We start from the raw sequence: 18838 nt of genomic DNA on the forward strand, positions 1-18838 counted from the left end.
AGACTGGGACTTTGGACTAAAGGCAGTGCCAAGGAGAAAAAATTCGAACAGGCAGAATGTTGTACCTGCCTGGAGGAGGCCATTCAGTGGCATTAGGAGCTAGAAGCGCTAAGGGATAACGTTTTCACCTGACCCCAGGGAACTTTTCTTCTTCTTCTGATGGGCTCCTGGGGCACCACCTCTGGAGCCATCAGCTGTGTCTGTGGGCACATGAGGTCAGCAGAACTGTCACAGGCCCCGTCACCCTTGAAATAAAGGCAGTCTCAGGATTTTAAACAATCTAAGCAATCATGAAGCCTGGCCTGGGAGGTGGGAAAAGGTTAGTGGGTACATGGATGGGCGCTCAGTCTATTCCAGGTCACTTGCTCAGCCTCATTTCTGGTTAAAACTTGGATCTTTCTAGAAGCTGCCAGATTGATGGCTGATGTAGAATCGAATCAGTTTCACATTTTCCTATGAGCCAGGCACGGCCTTTCAATTATGTTTTTTATCTCAAAGGTCTCCCCTCGATTTCTAATCTATGACCCAGGTCTCCAGGCCCCTGCACTGCTTGTGTCTGAAGCTTGCCCTCCAGTGCTGACGTCATAATAGCTGAGCCGGGCGGGCAGGAGTGCACAGTGCTGACTCATCCCCGGTGATGTGAGGATTAATGCCTTGTCTAACACACAGCTATTATGTGAACTGTTTTTACACAAAAGAACTGTAACAAAAATGATTTGCCAGTCAGAGGACTAGAAATACCCAGTGCTAGGTAACTGGAGTAGGGACACAGAGACTTAAAGTGGTAACTGCAAGCATGAACGCCGACACCCTCCAAAGCACTGACAGACCCACTCTATCAACACCGAGAATGAGGAATAACAAGACTTGTCAGGGGCAGAGAGGACCCACCCCTGCTGTATAAATGCATTACACACAGCACCAGTCTTTGGGGAGTTTAATCAATCTCCTTTCTCTGTCAAATAACTGTCACTTTAGACTTTAGCCTTAGCATCCTTTGGAGGATATTGCTCCCCTAAATATATTTGCAACTCGCTTCTAGGAATGTGAGTGGAAGCCACACACAAGCAAAAGAGCCATGGGAACACCCTTTCTGTGCAAATGATTGCAACACAAGAAATAACCTCGCAGTGCGAAGGCGTCAGTGAAGTAAGACAGAGTGTTGTGAATAGGGGACAGCGTTCACCAGAGAGTGAGAAGCAGCTGGAAGGACGCTGATAATATTTATCCCGTGAGTGACTGCCACTACCTGTAGCATCACTTGGGTAGTGTCTCACACAGTGACTTTGATTATCTGGGTTCAGGGCCCCAGAATCTCTTTCAAGCAGCTCGAGGTAAAATTTATCCAAACCAACTCAGTGCAGCCTAATTTGGGCTTTAAATAATAAATATTCTGTCTTTTCATCTGAAATCAAGTTATTATTTTTCCCCAAATGACTTTCCATCTTTTCTAAAAAAGAGAATGGTACCTTCTATAAACCTCCTAGCATATGTAATCCTGGATTTCTCTCTTTTTTTTCCTGGACTTTACAATTTCACAGGATTTCAGCCTAAATGACTGAAGTTTTATACTTCAGTCTTATACTTCCTGTAAAAGGATATTAGAAATTTTGTACAAAAAATGAAACCTCTGATCTAGAAGTTGAAGTAAAAAGCTATTGAACCTAGCGATGGGTATATAACTGAAGAATAAATAATTGCCCATTGATTGACAGCAGAGCAAAAGCCCAACTGTTGCTGGTATCTGACTGAAGAATGTAAGCTGTAGTCTAGAAGAGCAGTGACTTTTGCAAAGAGCAGCTGTGGCCAAGTCAAAGGCAGTCTTTATATAATACAAGCCCAGTGGCTTGGGCTGCTGGCCTTTCAGCCCCGTCATGATGGCAGCTACTACTATCACCAAGACCATCGACTCCAAACATGAAAGAAGCTAATACACAGTTAAGACGCGCTGGAAACCACAACAAAGCCAACTGGAAAACATGCCAATAAAGACTCAAAATTCCCAAATCAGGCACTTCTGTTTTTTTTGAAAAGTAAAGAAACCATTTTACTTACACAGAGAGAAGGGGCAGGCCACAGGCTGATGGTCAAGGAACTGAAAATCAAAGACAAAACAAGGAATTAAAAATAAACCCAATGATACTGTGGAGAGAAGGAAAGCAAATTACGTTTAGACAGGACTTGTTGCTCCTAAAGCATGATCAGTAAGAGCCCATTTTGTCACCTGGAGCCCAAGATTCAGGACTCATAAAATGTCCAAAGATGTGGCCTCTTGCTGTCTGATCAATGTAGAAGGGGTGGTACCTCTTTCTTTGTCAGCTTTGTTTTGATCGGAATCATATAAACAGTTTCTAGAGTTATGCTGTTCAATATAGTAGCCACTAGCCATATATACCTATTTAAATGTAAAATACTTAAAATTTAATAAAAAAGTAAATGTTTGGTTCCTTGGTCTACTAGTCACATCCCTAGTGCTCCATAGCCTCCTGTGGCTGGTGGCTTGCCTTATAGACAGACCGTTTCTATCATTGCTTAAATAGCTATTGGGTAGCACAATGAGAACAAGTAAAAGCTTTACTATGTTGTACATGACAAATCTTAGCTAATTTTGACAAAGATAGACTTTCATAGACTTTGCTTCTTTGAAGGGTAGATTTAGAATGTTTAATGCTTTGGATACATTCAAAACCTCCATGTGCTGTCAGTCATTAACTGACAGTGGTTACTGCCTTGTCTGCTGCATAGCACCAGGCTAGGAACGTGCCCTCTGACAAAAGGATTTTAAAGAAAAGCATCTGTCCCCTAAAATGCATTTCTAATAATAAAAACTTCAGTTTTCTGCTATACATCAACATGAATCAACATAGGCAGAAACCAATATAATACTGTAAAGTAATTATCCTTCAATTAAAAATAAATAAATGTAAAAGGAGAAAAAAAAACACAAACTTCAGTTTGGGGGGAGTTGACCTTAACAGTGTCTCATTCTGTATTTCAAGTCTGACAATTTTCTTTTGTAATCGTCAACACACAAGTCAAATAAGCGATTAATGGGCTGGCCTGCTCACTATTGTTTTGATAGCTTTTCTTACAGAGAAATAAAACTGAAGTAACAGAAGATCCAAGAGAATAAACCAAACAAGGATGCTGAGAAGACAAAGCAGGTCTCCTTATCCCACCCCACTCAAATATGTCAAGGACTTAAAATACGCTGGTTGAATTTTTGTGTCTCTGACACTGTAGTTTTAGCCACTTCACATAAGGCCTCCAGAAAAATGCAAAACAAACTGTATTAAAAAAGATCAAGTAGAAAGACCTGATTAAATAAATTAGCATAGAATAAGGCTAAAGCAGAAAACTGGCAATTAGAGCTTCACTTCTCAGCAAGTTTTCTGGACAAATGCACCATTGTAGAGATTCCTCCGAAAAATACATCTTTCTTTTTGTGGACTAGGTGAAACCCTGTTCCATGAACATGCAGGAGTGAAGGATGGTGTTTACCTCTTTGGACAAGAAGAGTTAAATTGAAAATCTGCAGCTTGGACCATAAAGAGAGGTTGGGGGTCTCCAGTGATTTTAAATTGTTTCACAAAATTGATGAGCTTAATGAAAATTTTAAGCAAGATAATTAACTTATGTATGATTCACTGAAAGTACACACAAACTTGAAATATATATGTGAGTGTCTATATATATATATATATATAGACCAACTAGCTTCAAAGACTTTAAAACTCTAAGTTTTGCTACATTCTAGTCCCGTCTACAAGCTGGGATCCTAGACTATCACACTGGTGCATCTTTTAAACTATTTTTCCTTCCTTCTTTTCTTCTTTTCTCCTTTCCTTCCTTCCCACCGGCTCCCCCAATATTTTTGAGGTTGCTTTCTTTCCCAACCTTTGAAAAAACAGAGAAAAATATGACTGCTGGTTAATCTGTGCAGTGTGCTCGCTTATTTTTCTGTTGTATGTTATAAACCCAGTAAGTCTCAATAATAATTATGCTCTTTTTGAACTATACTCAGCATTTATGTTCTTATATCTAAGCATACAACTTTCTAAATTTCAAGGAGTATTTATTCATAAAAGTTAATCAGTCAAAATTAAATTTTTGATGTGATCAAAAGAGATCGATGTAAATTATACCCAGATTGACTAATATATCCAAGGTCTGGAATGAAAAACTATCTTTCCTGGATGTCAAATGACACACAGGCTGTCAATGACAGGAATCCAAGATGGAGAGAAAATTCACAGTGTGTATGTCACAGTCTAAGACAAATTAAAGCCAAGTTAAATTAAAGATTTTATTGGATATAATTGTTGTCTTTATGTATTAATGAAAATCAATAATATCTATCCCAAATTTAATATTAAGGCTAAAAATTTAATCTCAGAGTTCTTCTACAATTTATAAACGTTCATAAATGTCAAAAGGCCCCTGTTTCTTGATTGAATTACAATCTGCTATGCAATTTTGAAAATATGTATTAATCTGCATGGGTTTATTTTTGTTCAGCTCAAATTGTTATTTTATTGATATGTGCCCTTTCTGCCTAAGTGATATTCACTTTGTATGTCTGTATATTGTTTTCATCTGAAATGCAAAGAATTATCTACAGTGGTTTTGCACGAGATTAAAATCATTTGCATTAAGCATGCTGGGTTCAAAGCACAAATATCTAGCAAAGAGTAAAGAACTGTAAAGGCCAAATGAATCAGGACCTTAAAACAGTAGGGGAGGCAAGAATAGAGGGAGGGAGAGGGGTTAAGTCTGACTTTAGTTTTGTGATATCTGAGTAGAGTCCGAAATGCAGTACTTGGATGCAATCTCAAAAACGACAGAATGATCTCTGTTTGTTTCCAAGGCAATCCATTCAATATCACAGTAATCCAAGTCTATGCCCCAACCAGTAATGCTGAAGAAGCTGAAGTTGAAAGGTTCTATGAAGACCTACAAGACCTTTTAGAACTAACACCCAAAAAAGATGTCTTTTCATTATAGGGGACTGGAATGCAAAAGTAGGAAGTCAAGAAACACCTGGAGTAACAGGCAAATTTGGCCTTGGAATACGGAATGAAGCAGGGCAAAGACTAATAGAGTTTTGCCAAGAAAATGCGCTGGTCATAGCAAACACCCTCTTCCAACAACACAATAGAAGACTCTACACATGGACATCACTAGATGGTCAACACCGAAATCAGATTGACTATATTCTTTGCAGCCAAAGATGGAGAAGCTCTATACAGTCAACAAAAACAAGACCAGGAGCTGACTGTGGCTCAGATCATGAACTCCTTATTGCCAAATTCAGACTTAAATTGAAGAAAGTAGGGAAAACCACTAGACCATTCAGGTATGACCTAAATCAAATCCCTTATGATTATACAGTGGAAGTGAGAAATAGATTTAAGGGCCTAGATCTGATGGATAGAGTGCCTGATAAACTACGGAATGAGGTTCGTAACATTGTACAGGAGACAGGGATCAAGACCATCCCCAAGGAAAAGAAATGCAAAAAAGCAAAACGGCTGTCTAGGGAGGCCTTACAAATAGCTGTGAAAAGAAGAGAAGCAAAAAGCAAAGGAGAAAAGGGAAAGATATAAGCATCTGAATGCAGAGTTCCAAAGAATAGAAAGAAGAAATAAGAAAGCCTTCCTCAGCGATCAATGCAAAGAAATAGAGGAAAACAACAGAATGAGAAAGACTAGAGATCTCTTCAAGAAAATTAGAGATACCAAGGGAACATTTCCTGAAAAGATGGGCTCGATAAAGGACAGAAATGGTATGGACCTAACAGAAACAGAAGATATGAAGAAGAGGGGGCAAGAATACACTGCTGCTGCTGCTAAGTCGCTTCAGTTGTGTCCGACTCTTGTGCAACCCCACAGACAGCAGCCCACTAGGCTCCTCTGTCCCTGGGATTCTCCAGGCAAGAATACTGGAGAGGATTGTCATTTCCTTCTCCAATGCATGAAAGTGAAAAGTGAAAGTGAAGTTGCTCAGTTGTGCCCGACTCTTCGTGACCCCATGGACTGCAGCCTACCAGGCTTCTCCGTCCATGGGATTTTCCAGGCAAGAGTATTAGAGTGGGGTGCCATAAGAATACACAGAACTGTACAAAAAAGATCTTCACGACCCAGATAATCACGATGGTGTAATCACTCATCTAGAGCCAGACATCCTGGAATGTGAAGTCAAGTGGGCCTTAGAAAGCATCACTACAAACAAAGCTAGTGGAGGTGATGGAATTCCAGTTGAGCTATTTCAAATCCTGAAAGATGATGCTGTGAAAGTGCTGCACTTAATATGCGAACAAATGTGGAAAACTTAGCAGTGGCCATAGGACTGGAAAAGATCAGTTTTTATTCCAATCCCAAAGAAAGGCAATGCCAAAGAATGCTAAAACTACCGCACAATTGCATTCATCTCACACGCTAGTAAAGTAATGCTCAAAATTCTCCAAGCCAGGCTTCAGCAATACGTGAACCGTGAACTTCCAGATGTTCAAGCTGGTTTTAGAAAATGCAGAGGAACCAGAGATCAAATTGCCAACATCTGCTGGATCATCAAAAAAGCAAGAGAGTTCCAGAAAAACATCTATTTCTGCTTTATTGACTATACCAAAGCCTTTGACTGTGTGGATCACAATACACTGTGGAAAATTCTTCAAGAGATGGGAATACCAGACCACCTGACCTGCCTCTTGAGAAATCTGTATGCAGGTCAGGAAGCAACAGTTAGAACTGGACATGGAACAACAGACTGGTTCCAAATAGGAAACGGAGTATGTCAAGGCTGTATATTGTACCTGCTTATTTAACTTCTATGCAGAGTACATCATGAGAAACTCTGGGCTGGAAGAAGCACAAGCTGGATTCAAGATTGCGGGGAGAAATATCAATAACCTCAGATATGCAGATGACACCACTCTTATGGCAGAAAGGGAAGAGGAACTCAAAAGCCTCTTGATGAAAGTGAAAGTGGAGAGTGAAAAAGTTGGCTTAAAGCTCAACATTCACAAAACGAAGATCATGGCATCCAGTCCCATCACTTCATGGGAAATAGATGGGAAAACAGTGGAAACAGTGTCAGACTTTATTTTTCTGGGCTCCAAAATCACTGCAGATGGTGACTGCAGCCATGAAATTAAAAGACGCTTTACTCCTTGGAAGGAAAGTTATGACCAACCTAGATAGCATATTCAAAAGCAGAGACATTACTTTGCCAACAAAGGTCTGTCTAGTCAAGGCTATGGTTTTTCCTGTGGTCATGTATGGATGTGAGAGTTGGACTGTGAAGAAGGCTGAGCACCGAAGAATTGATGCTTCTGAACTCTGGTGTTGGAGAAGACTCTTGGGAGTCCCTTGGACTGCAAGGAGATCCAACCAGTCCATTCTGAAGGAGATCAGCCCTGGGATTTCTTTGGAAGAAATGATGCTAAAGCTGAAACTCCAGAACTTTGGCCACCTCATGTGAAGAGTTGACTCATTGGAAAAGACTCTGATGCTGGGAGGGATTGGGGGCAGGAGGAGAAGGGGACGACAGAGGATGAGCATCACTGACTCAATGGACATAAGTCTGAGTGAACTCTGGGAGTTGGTGATGGACAGGGAGGCCTGGCGTGCTGTGATTCATGGGGTCGCAAAGAGTCGGACACGACTGAGCGACTGAACTGAACTGAACTGATCAGTCTCCATGGAAGTAAAAGTATTATTAACTGTAATGAAAGATTAGTCCTTCTGATTTCTGTGTATGTAATGTTCCAGGGCAATGATTACCAACTTTTGAAGGTGATGCAGATGCCTATGAAAATCTCTCTTCCTAAAATTCTTCAAAAATAACAAGTTTCAAGCATCTCCCAAACTCCAAGGAGGTCTTCTAAGAATTCCAGGTTAGTAACCCTCGGCCTAAAGGGAGAGGGGAGAAAGTGTTCTTTCAGTCCCCTTGCTCATCACTTCTAGGATGATTTAACAAGTTGCTATAAAGTTAAAGCCAGGAGTAAATGAAATGTATGAAAATGGAGCATACTACATGGGTAAATATGTGTGGCTAGAGACACACAGACTCCTTCACAGGACTTCCAGACTCTGACTTTCCTAGTCCTTGACAACTTCTTTATGAGAAAGGCCATAGAGCCTTAGGGACAATAAGGTAAAGGAAATAATGAGCAAAGGAATGATAATAAGAGGTACTATTCACTGAAGACCTTCTGTGGTTTCAGGTATCCTAAGTAAATGTTCTTCAATTTGAATACGGGCAGACCCAGGGAAGTGGAGCAGTCTGACGAGTATGCAAAGCCACAAAGTAAATAATAAAGATGTGGCTGTCTCTTTAGAGAGTCAGTTGTCCTTGTGGTTAAGTAATTCAAAATCTTATTTGTACATGTACTCATTTATCCAATAATTACTTCTTGAAAGTTATATACAAAAAGAACAGACCCTGTTCTTGTCCCCATGGAACTTCCAGTTTGGTGAAACAAACAAGGATTTGTTGAGGAGCAGAAAGCAGAATATGTACATATTTTTAGGATGAAGCCTGAGACTTTACTGAAAGCCTAATTTGTGGCACACTGTTTCAGGCATCAGTTCAGTTCAGTTCAGTCGCTCAGTCGTGTTCGACTCTTTACAACCCCATGAATCGCAGCACGCCAGGCCTCCTTGTCCATCACCAACTCCTGGAGTTCACTCAGACTCATGTCCATCGAGTCAGTGATGCCATCCAGCCATCTCATCCTCTGTCATCCCCTTTTCCTCCTGCCCCCAATCCCTCCCAGCATCAGGCATCAGGCACCCCAAATACTGGATGCTCACCTTAGCTTGAGGATCACCTGCCTAGAAGAGTTTAAAAAGCAGCTCTAACAGTATATTATTTAATCCTGACTACAAGAGTATATAGTGTCATTTCTACTTAGCAGCCCACTCCAGTACTCTTGCCTGGAAAACCCACGGATGGAGGAGCCTGGTGGACTGCAGTCCACAGGGTCGCGAAGAGTCGGACATGACTGAGCGACTTCCCTTTCCCTTTCCCTTTCCCTTTCTACTTTACCAGAGAAAAAATGAGATTTGAGAAATTAGAAAACTCACCTTAAATCAGACAGTTTCTTGGATTTAATGAGTTTGTACTGTTCCAAAGTCTATATATTTATAAATCCTAAGTTCCTGTGCCTCTTGGTATTCCTCTCTTTATGCTTGCCCTTGACATCTGGACTAATTCAGGAATTTGTTAGGCTAGTTCAGGCTTCTTCTTTGGAAGGAGACGTATTTGGCTTGATTTGGATTCTACATATTGGATGGTGGTAAGGGAAAGCTGTTGTTAATATTACACCTATTTTATGGGCAGAAGCTGAGCCACTTGCCAGTTGAGGTAACTGGCTGGATTAACAAAGGAGCCCAGGGGGTTAGTCTCTCATTCCTCTTGACTAACTCCAAGGCTAGGCAATGGTACTGTCCAAGGGCTTTTCTGCAAGTGGGGTTCACACTGGCTGGTAAAGAGTGAGAGAAACTTGCTAAGGAAAAATAATAGTACATTAAAAAAATGGGAAATAATCATAACTCACTCACAAAAACTGGTTACTTTTAGCATTGTGAATAGAAAAGAGAGAACTTATTCATCACAAATGAATAAGAAAATTAGAATGTGTCACAGCATTGATGACAGAGCTGAGGAATTCAGATGAACTGAAGTTCAACACTTATCCTTCTATCTGAATAGGGTAAATGGTGAGACAACAGGACAGAAATGACCTCTTAGACATCCCTTTAATCCTTCCAATCTTTCTTTTCCAACTACTCTCTCTAATATTTAGGTGGGTTTATATCTTTGTTTTCTATGGGTAGAGATAACATTTTAACATTCTTTTCATGTTCTAGAAGTATTGCGTTAATTAATTCTTATGTGGGAGTCATTCCAAACAGTAGGATGAAGATTTTTTACCTTATTGATTTTCCTAATACCTTTCTGGCTTCAAGTGTTTTCAAAGGAAGAGGCATTATTGGATTTTTAGATTCATATGTCTCTCAGAGTAAGTGCCAGCTTCATAGGTTTCTGTCAATTGATATTCCATCTTCACTCTGGATACATGATTTCCTTTATCTGACAGATTCAAGAAATTTTATACTAGATTTAATGACATTTCATGCACCCTGAATTTGGAGGTTTTTAATTCTCTATTTTCTACCTGGCAAAAGATTTACAACTTAAAGTCAGGTGGAAGGGTTATTCAGATGTGCATACAAAGCATGCTCAATTTCCCATTAGGTACTCTGGGGTCTCCTGCAAGTTTCTTGGTCTTAAGGAGACTGACTATAAATGCCATAAATGGTCATTCATATCTTGGGGGCCTGCTTTTCAAGACCATCTTGAGAAGAACAATAGGAATATCATAGTGATGCTTTACCATTCCTTAAAATACTATGATAATTCTGAATAATGCCTACCTTCAAAATTTAGATGATGAAATAATGATCAGTAAAAAGAGAGAATTCAAAAACTAAAGTTCAGGGGCTTCCCTGGTGGCCCAGTAGTTAAGAATCTTCCTGCCAATGTAGGGGCAGGCTGGATCCCTGGTCAGGAACTAAGATTCCCACATGCTGCAGAGCAGCTAAACCCATGAGCCACAGCTACTAAGCCCACATATCTTGGAGCCCACGTGCCACAACTACTGAAGCCTGTGCACCACAGCTGGAGAGTCCTTGTGACAAAGCGGAAGACCCCCCTGACACCATGAAGATTCTGCATGCCACAACTAAGACCCAATGCAACCAAATTCATAAATATTAAAAACTAAAAAACTCACATGTATCCCATTGTTCATTGCAGCACTATTTACAATAGCTAGTACATGGAAGCAACCTAGATGTCCCTCGACAGATAAATGGATAAAGAAGTGGTACATATACACAATGGAATATTACTCAGCCATAAAAAAGAACACATTTGAGTCAGTTCTAATGAGGTGGATGAACCTAGAACCTATTATACAGAGTGAAGTAAGTCAGAAAGAGAAAGATAAATATCATATTCTAATGCATATATGGGCTTCCCTGGTGGCTCAGAGGTTAAAGCATCTGCCTCCAATGTGGGAGACCCAGGTTCGATCCCTGGGTCCAGACGATTCCCTGGAGAAGGAAATGGTAACCCACTCCAGTATTCTTGCCTGGAAAATCCCAGGGACGGAGAAGCCTGGTAGGCTACAGTCCACGGGGTCGCAAAGAGTCGGACATGACTAAGCAACTATATACGACTGAGCGTATATAGTCCACAGTCCATGGGGTCGCAGAGTCGGACACGACTGAGCGACTATATACGACAGTGTATGTAGTGACTGAGCGACGCATATATACAGAATCTAGAAAAATGGTACTGAAGGATTTATTTACAGGGCAGCAATGAAGAAACAGACATAGGAACAGACTTATGGACATGGGGAGAGGGGAGGAGAGGGTGAAATGTATGAAAAGAGTAACATGGAAACTTACATTACGTATGTAAAATAGATAGCCAACAGGAATTTGCTGTATGGCTCAGGAAACTCAAATAGGGGCTCTGTATCAACCTAGAGGGGTGGGATGGGGAGGGAGATGAGTGGGAGGTTCAAAAGGGAGGGGATTTATGTATACCTATGGCTGATTCATGTTGAGGTTTGACAGAAAACAACAAAAGTCTGTAAAGCGACTATCCTTTAATAAAAAAATTAATTAAAAAATAAAAAACTCAAGTTCAGCAGTTAGATTTGGGGCCACTTCTGAGCCTGAGACATTGCTGAGATATAACTTGAGACTCCACCCCATCCCACACTAATCCCCCTGAGTGTTCCTGCTTCTTACAGATTGAAAGCCTGAGGAATTAGAAATGAAGTAAAATCAGTAGGGCTGGGAGGGGTGGCAGAGCAGGGTGGGAGGTAGTGTCAGGGACTGAATTTGCTTAATATATTTAGGACAATTTCTTACAGCTCCTAAAACAGACCTAACTCGATGGCATGATGACAGTTTAGGAGCTCTTTACAATCTGACTCCAAACAACTTTTCCTTCCATATTTCAAACTCCTGAAGTTATACCTTTATAGATTCCAAATGGATTGGTATACCAGGACCTTTTATTATATAGTACATTGATATTCTTTAAGGGACACTGCAAGGGCTTCTCAAGTGATACTAAGGGGTAAAGAACCTGCCTGATAATGCAGGAGATGTGAGAGATACAGGTTCAATCCCTGGGTCGATCCCCTGAAGGAGGGCAAGGCAACCCATTTCAGTATTCTTGCCTGGAGAACCCCATGGTTAGAAGAGTCTGGCAGGCTATATAGTCCATAGGGTCTCAAAGGGTCGGACATAACTGAAGTAACTTAGCATGCATGCAAACAGGAGATGCTGTAAAGATCTGGCATTGTTATCATGTGGCCCAATCAAGTAGAAACACTTGGTCGTAATGCTACTCACAGCCCATCATTAATGCCATTTGGTACAGAAAGTTGTGCCTATTATAGGACAAACTCTTCTCCAGACTCCTTGGTATATATAAACACAGAAAGTAACATGTTAGTGTACAGAGGGCTTTGGAATAAATATGGGCACAGCAGGAGGAAGAACCATCCAGATCAGTGTGAACAGAAGGCTGTCTTTACTCAAATGGTTTCCTTGAATTTTTTAATACAAAGGGAAAAATTATGACACAGAATTTATATAAAAAGACATAAATGAAGCAGGTACTTTTACCCGACAGGACAATGTGGGCGCAGTCTGTGTTTTAAAGACTTGATAAGAGCTTTCCGTAATACAGATTGGAAAATGTTACTTCTGTCCTTGTTACCACCAACTATTTGTTTAAGAGCAATCCAAGATCTTTCATGATCTGGATCTAGCCCCAGTCCACCTCTCTTGTTTTCCCCCACCACTGCTTCCTTACACACTGTGACAGACTATTTGCTCTCCCTGAACATGCCCAGGACACCTCTGCCCTTGAGCCTTTGCTAACAGTTCACACTAGAACCTCCCAAGCCTAGCACAGTGTCCTAAACACAGCAGGACCCTCCAATGTTTGTTGAATAAACGCTGTCTATTTATTTTAGGAGACAAAGATGATAGAAAAAAGTTGTTAAATCAGTAAAGGAATAGCAGCAGAAAAGGTCAAGGAAAAGTTAATTTTAGTGCGTTTTCAGAGTGGGGGCAAGATGAGCCTTTAAGATTAGGAAAACTGATGCTCTTTATTCTTGGGTCTAGCCAATGCTATGAGTCAGTTACTTTTTTGGGAACAAGTTTCAACCTCAAGGTTAAATGAACACAAATGCTCTGTCCATCAGCATATAATGAAAAAGCTGTGGCTATTTCCACATCAGCACAGTGAAATTAAAACATGCAGTGCCTTTCTCAGGGGCATCATGTATGGCAGACCTTTTAAAAATACTGCCCTTTTCCATTCATGTACAGAAAGAGCTATAAAAACAAAAGTAAATGTTTAAAAAAACTGGAATAATATCGCGTACAAAAGAAAGAGCTGAGGTATATCTTCATAGTTTTCTGACTATAAGAAGGGCTGTAAAGAGGATAATGATAGGAATTTGTGTCCTAGGGCAAAATGATATTAAACTGTCCAGTGAAGAATTTAAGACTTTAGGATGAACATCTTAAATGTACAAGTGGTAAATAATCAAATAGATTGCTAAGAGCTGTTATGAAATTTCTATCTTCACGGTTATTTAAAATAGGAAAGATCCTCGTCTGTTTCGGATGGAATAAAAGCAGCTCTATCTCCAGTCAGGAGGGTGAATTCAATAGCTTCTCTAGTCTCGTTTTGCTTTATATTACTACAAAATCCTATAACATGCTGATTCCCTGAATTGTATAGAATTACAACACAGTTGAATAAAATACATTCTATGGTTTGAAGAGGACAGTGTGACACAAGAAGTCTGTAACTAAATTCAAAATAGTGTATAGACTACTTGTATGTAGATTCAATTTGCCAAGTGTATATTAATTACTCAAACAGAATTGAGCAAACATATACTTGAATCTACTATGGTTTTTAACATAATGATTAGCTAGAGTGAAACATTCTAATAATTAATTCTTTCATGTCCAAGACATTTTAGCTGAATATTTAATAAACCTGTTATGAATATGCATATAAATTCAATACCCAATTTTTTTAAAAGTTAGAAAAAAGACCAAAAAATATATACGATTTCTCTGTTATTATTCCCAGGACTATCTTCAAAGACATCAGGAGAATTGGTGAGCAAATACTTTTAAATGGCCAAAATGGGCTCCATATGATTAAGAATGTATATCTAATGACAGACTCAGGGAGAGCTCTAACAGAGGTGGCAAATTACTGGCTTTCTTATCTATTTACCTTTCAGCTTTGGAGCTCAGCAGAAGTGTCCATTCCATACAAGCACACAAGATTAGATGAGCAGTTCCAAAGACCTTGTCTGAACCAAATCCATTTCATGTAGTTTGCCACATTTCTTAAACAGAAGATGAGCCCTTTCTATCTGTGGCCCAGATTTGGGTTGGATCGCTGAACTATTGCCCAACTCTTATAAGCAAAGCACTAACATGTACCAATCAACAGGCAGCCCATAGCAGAGGTATCAGGAAGGTCAAAATACACACACATAAGAAATTGGCAGTACATTATAGAGAAAAGCTATTTCTAAAGATGGACTTTGGCTACTTAAAGCCTTTGAGTGTTATTCAACTTTTGTCAGGGGAAAAAAAAATCAGTCCCAGTGTTACTTGTAAAGATCTGGTTAAAAAAAGAGATCAATTCAAACCATTATTTTCATAAGGACACAAATCAGAGATAAATTATGACAATTTCTTCATAGCTGACTTCTTGGAGAATATTGTTCTTGTCTCCACTAATGACTTCTGGAGGTTGGTTATTGCTGTGATCAGGAGCTGGGAGGATAGAGGCCTAAGACCTTTCAATAGAAACATTTTGTTCAATATCAGTTCAGAAAATAAAGCCAGCATTAAGCTGACTTTGATAACCTATCATATCATTATGGCTGATTCACTCCTTATGCTGTTTTGAATGTGAAGAATGAGTTGAACAGTAAAGGTGTCAAGCTAACCAGCAACTGGAGTTTGAAAGGCTATGGTTCAAAAAGCTGATAATAATGTTAGAATTCATAAAACTTACTCCTGGTTCCCTCAGTCCATCCCTTCCTGGTTTCACATCCACATTCCTATCATTAGGCAGGTGAAGAAAAAGAAACAAATGTGATCGGGACTGCCTCTTTGGGGATACAGTTGGTTCTCCATCCTCCCCAACTGTAACCTGCTCTCAGTTATCTGAAAAGTTATCAATTGAAATGCTTTAATACTTCTTCTTAGGGGAACTGGCATTTTAAACTATCTCTACAAGATCCAAATTCAGGTTTTTCCAAGGTCATGAGGAAGGTATTTGGTGATTCTGTGTTTGTGTGTGTGTGGTGGTGGTGGTGGTGGTGGTGATGGTGGTAAGCGGTAGGGGTCATCATAGACTCTCTGAACTACAGATTTTGCAGCTTTATTGCCCAAGGGGGTCACCTGATTTCCTATCTCAAGAAACAAAGTTTCCTATGGTTCAATTGCAAATAAAGATATATTCATACATATGCATATATCATATATATATTATATATATATTTATAGATTGAAGGTGGGAGGAGAAGGGGATGACAGAGGATGAGATGGCTGGATGGCATCACTGACTCAATAGACATAAGTCTGGGTAAACTCTGGGAGATGGTGATGGACAGGGAGGCCTGGTGTGCTGCAGTCCATGGGGTCGCAAAGAGTTGGACATGACTGAGCAACTAAACTGAACTGAATATATATATATATATATATATATATATTTCTGATTGAAAGTTATAAACATCTGGGGAGAGTCTATACACTCTATGAAGTGTTCCTACTGATGTCCGAGTAATTTAGGTAGAAACATAAGGAAACATAAACGGTTTCCTCTGACACTACAAACATGTTCTTCGTTAGTGATTTCCTCCTGGTTAATTGCCCTTCATTCCTGGCTCTTTGGAGTATGTGCTCAAGTAGACTTTTTCACAGTATCTTTCCAGTGGGTGAAATTTACTTATAAATACCTGAATACTTGTATTCACCTATTAATGGCCTAGGAATTGAGGATGTTTTTTTGTCTGCTATTTCACCTTTCACTTCATGAAAGGATTAGATTGTAAACAGCCTAGCAGAATCCTTCAGGCCAAACCCTGGCTGAGCTGATCTCAGCAGGCAGGGACCAGTGGCAGCCTATGAAACACAATTATGAAAATAGAAAGGATTCACTCATACTTTCAGGAAGAAATTATGTTGTTTCCAAGATGACACCTAGAAAATAAGACACGTTACAAGACACTGAGCAAGATATGACTTTAAAAAGAGTCAACAGAGGTAAATTTCAAAAAACACCAGATTTGCCAGAGCCTTCTCAAACTGTAGATATATTTTCAGTGTCTGACCTGCACCAGACATTTAAGGGAAGTCCATTTGTCTCTGACCAATGAAGCCCAAAATACCCATGCACAAAAGGCAGCGAGTATTTCTCATCTCCAAAGGCAATCAGTTTATGCCCAGAGTATGAGGGTTCATGGCTTTCTTTTAATTTTATAATTCTGTATATGCCTGGTTCCTCCTGCATGAATAGATCCTGAGGAAGTGACCCATCCACAAGCCCACGGAGCTAATTAACCCCATCCTGAGGGTTACCCCTCCCTCATCTCACACATCCACTCAGTGTTTTAAATGACCCAGCAGTAGCGTGATCAGATGATTTTTTTTTTCTCAGTGAGGAAAACATGGTGTTGGGAGAGCTAGGATATGTCTGCTCTAATTCAAAACAGCAGTGGGACCCTAAAACATTATCAAATAACTTTTTATCAGTAGTGCAGAAATGATCAAAAATGCTTGAATGAAATCTTTCATGATATTCATCCAACTTACTGAAGTTTCTATTTTTAAATAACAAATAATACATAATAAATACTGAGGTAGAGAAGTTTGAGCTATATCCATAAAAAATTTTTTAAATCTCCTTTTACTAGGGAAAAAAAAAAAAAAAAAAGACCCATAGCCTCCTTCCTCATCTTTAACAACTTAAAAAGAAGGGCCAATGAGAAGAATGACACAACCCATCCTTTTTCCATTTCAAGGAATAGGCTCATGTTTTTCCAGATTTATTTTTGCCAAAGTGAATGTCTTAAAAACTCTGAGATGATCGCTGTTTTCTAACTTTTCAAAAAAGAAAAGAAAAAAGTGAACATGATGATGGTGGGTGATTTAATGGAATCAGCTTGTCAACATGATGAAACTGAAAAAGCTTCTACAGAATATGTCCACATGCTAAAATAAAAAATCTTTAACATAATGTATATAGTGTAGCGTGATTTTTGTTATGGCAAAAGAAGAGAATATCATTAATTTAGACAGTAAGTGTAAGGTTCTGCTAAAAACTCCATGGATAAATCATAGAAATACATCTTGGCCAGACAAATGGAGCCAGACAAGTTCTAGTTCTTTCAGAAGCTATCAAAAGAGCCATCAGATTTTAAGTCTGTCATCTCTCGTATGTGATAAGAAAAATTCTCAGCAATTCCCCTCAGTAATACTAGTTATAGCTTCAAAGTTTTAGCAATTTATACATAAAAGGACAAGAAAATGACCTTTTGTGAATGTCCCATTTTAGGCAAACCATGATATTTCTTGCATTCTTAAATGTAAGTGTGGCAGATTGGCTCATTTTGGTAGGGCTTGGTGGGAGAACTTGCACATCTTGTGTGAACTTTTAACCTCTCCTTCCTCTGCAGAATGGTTTATGCACACACTATTTAATGTCCAGGAATTCTGTAATTCTTAGCACGGTGATCAGTCAATACAAGGGAAAATCATCTAATATTTAAAATTCATGTTTAAGACTGTCTTAAATCCTATGCTCTTGAACTAAAAACCTTATGAAAGTTCTAAAACAATTGAATGCTTCTTCCTAAGTGTCTTATAGGTGTGGTTGCCAACTGAGAGTGTTAGGTTGGTAAAACTGGGTTAATAGGCAAAACAGGTGCTGGATGAACAATGTTTTTATTTACACTGGTTGGAAATTGTATATTTGATTTATAGCCCAAATCAAGCTCTTATATCAGTGCCTCCAGTCTTTGACTGGAACTGCTTCATTTGATTTCAAAGATTCCTGCCCATCATTGATTCTTGGGATTCTAAAGGACTTAGGTCTATGGGGTCCAATCCCTCACTACTTCTCTAACCTCATTTCTCATCACTTGCATGCAACATTGGTCCAACTGCAATAAAATATGTTTACCTAAGTGGAACAAGAATAGAAATGTGAGTTAGGATTGAAATGAATAAACCAATTAGAATTAGTGACTCTATGTTTTTGAGAAAATTCAGGTTTCCCATTGGAGAGATACCTGTGTTTTTAACTGAGCCTAACACAGTGTCTGGACCTTCCTTGAGAATTAGTTAGATACGGGAGAACATGCAAAGCACTGTCGATATGGAGGCATGCTTTCATTCACTAATTTAACAGAAGTTTTTCCATAGTCTACTATTAATTACTCTGCCGATTAGACTCCATTGCAGCTCTCGAGGACCTCTACTGTAATGTACACTTTACAGTTTTTATGTCTCCAATATTACTGATAGGTTACTTGCTCACTTTTGTAAGTTATCCTAAACATAACCATCTGCCTATAACAACTTCCTGTTCCTTATTCACTCTTTTCAATTGCCCTGGGACATCCAGCAGCAGCAGCAACAGCAGTAGTAGTAGTGTTAGTTGCTCAGTCATGTCTGACTCTTTGCAACCCCATGGACTG

At 39.4% G+C, this 18838-nt stretch overlaps 1 protein-coding gene across 10 annotated transcripts in view; it reads right to left on the reverse strand.

Annotated features, from left to right (window-relative positions):
- Positions 1-18838, reverse strand: part of ZBTB20 (zinc finger and BTB domain containing 20) — an 819533-nt gene that overhangs the window by 198684 nt on the left and 602011 nt on the right. For all 10 annotated transcript variants that reach the window (XM_027525147.1, XM_027524738.1, XM_027525072.1 and 7 more), the window contains one exon: positions 2056-2095. The gene's annotated coding sequence lies outside the window, so the exon portion shown is untranslated. The remainder of the gene's footprint in view (positions 1-2055; positions 2096-18838) is intronic.

The sequence above is a fragment of the Bos indicus x Bos taurus genome, chromosome 1 (assembly GCF_003369695.1).
Source record: "Bos indicus x Bos taurus breed Angus x Brahman F1 hybrid chromosome 1, Bos_hybrid_MaternalHap_v2.0, whole genome shotgun sequence".
Lineage (NCBI taxonomy): Eukaryota > Metazoa > Chordata > Mammalia > Artiodactyla > Bovidae > Bos > Bos indicus x Bos taurus.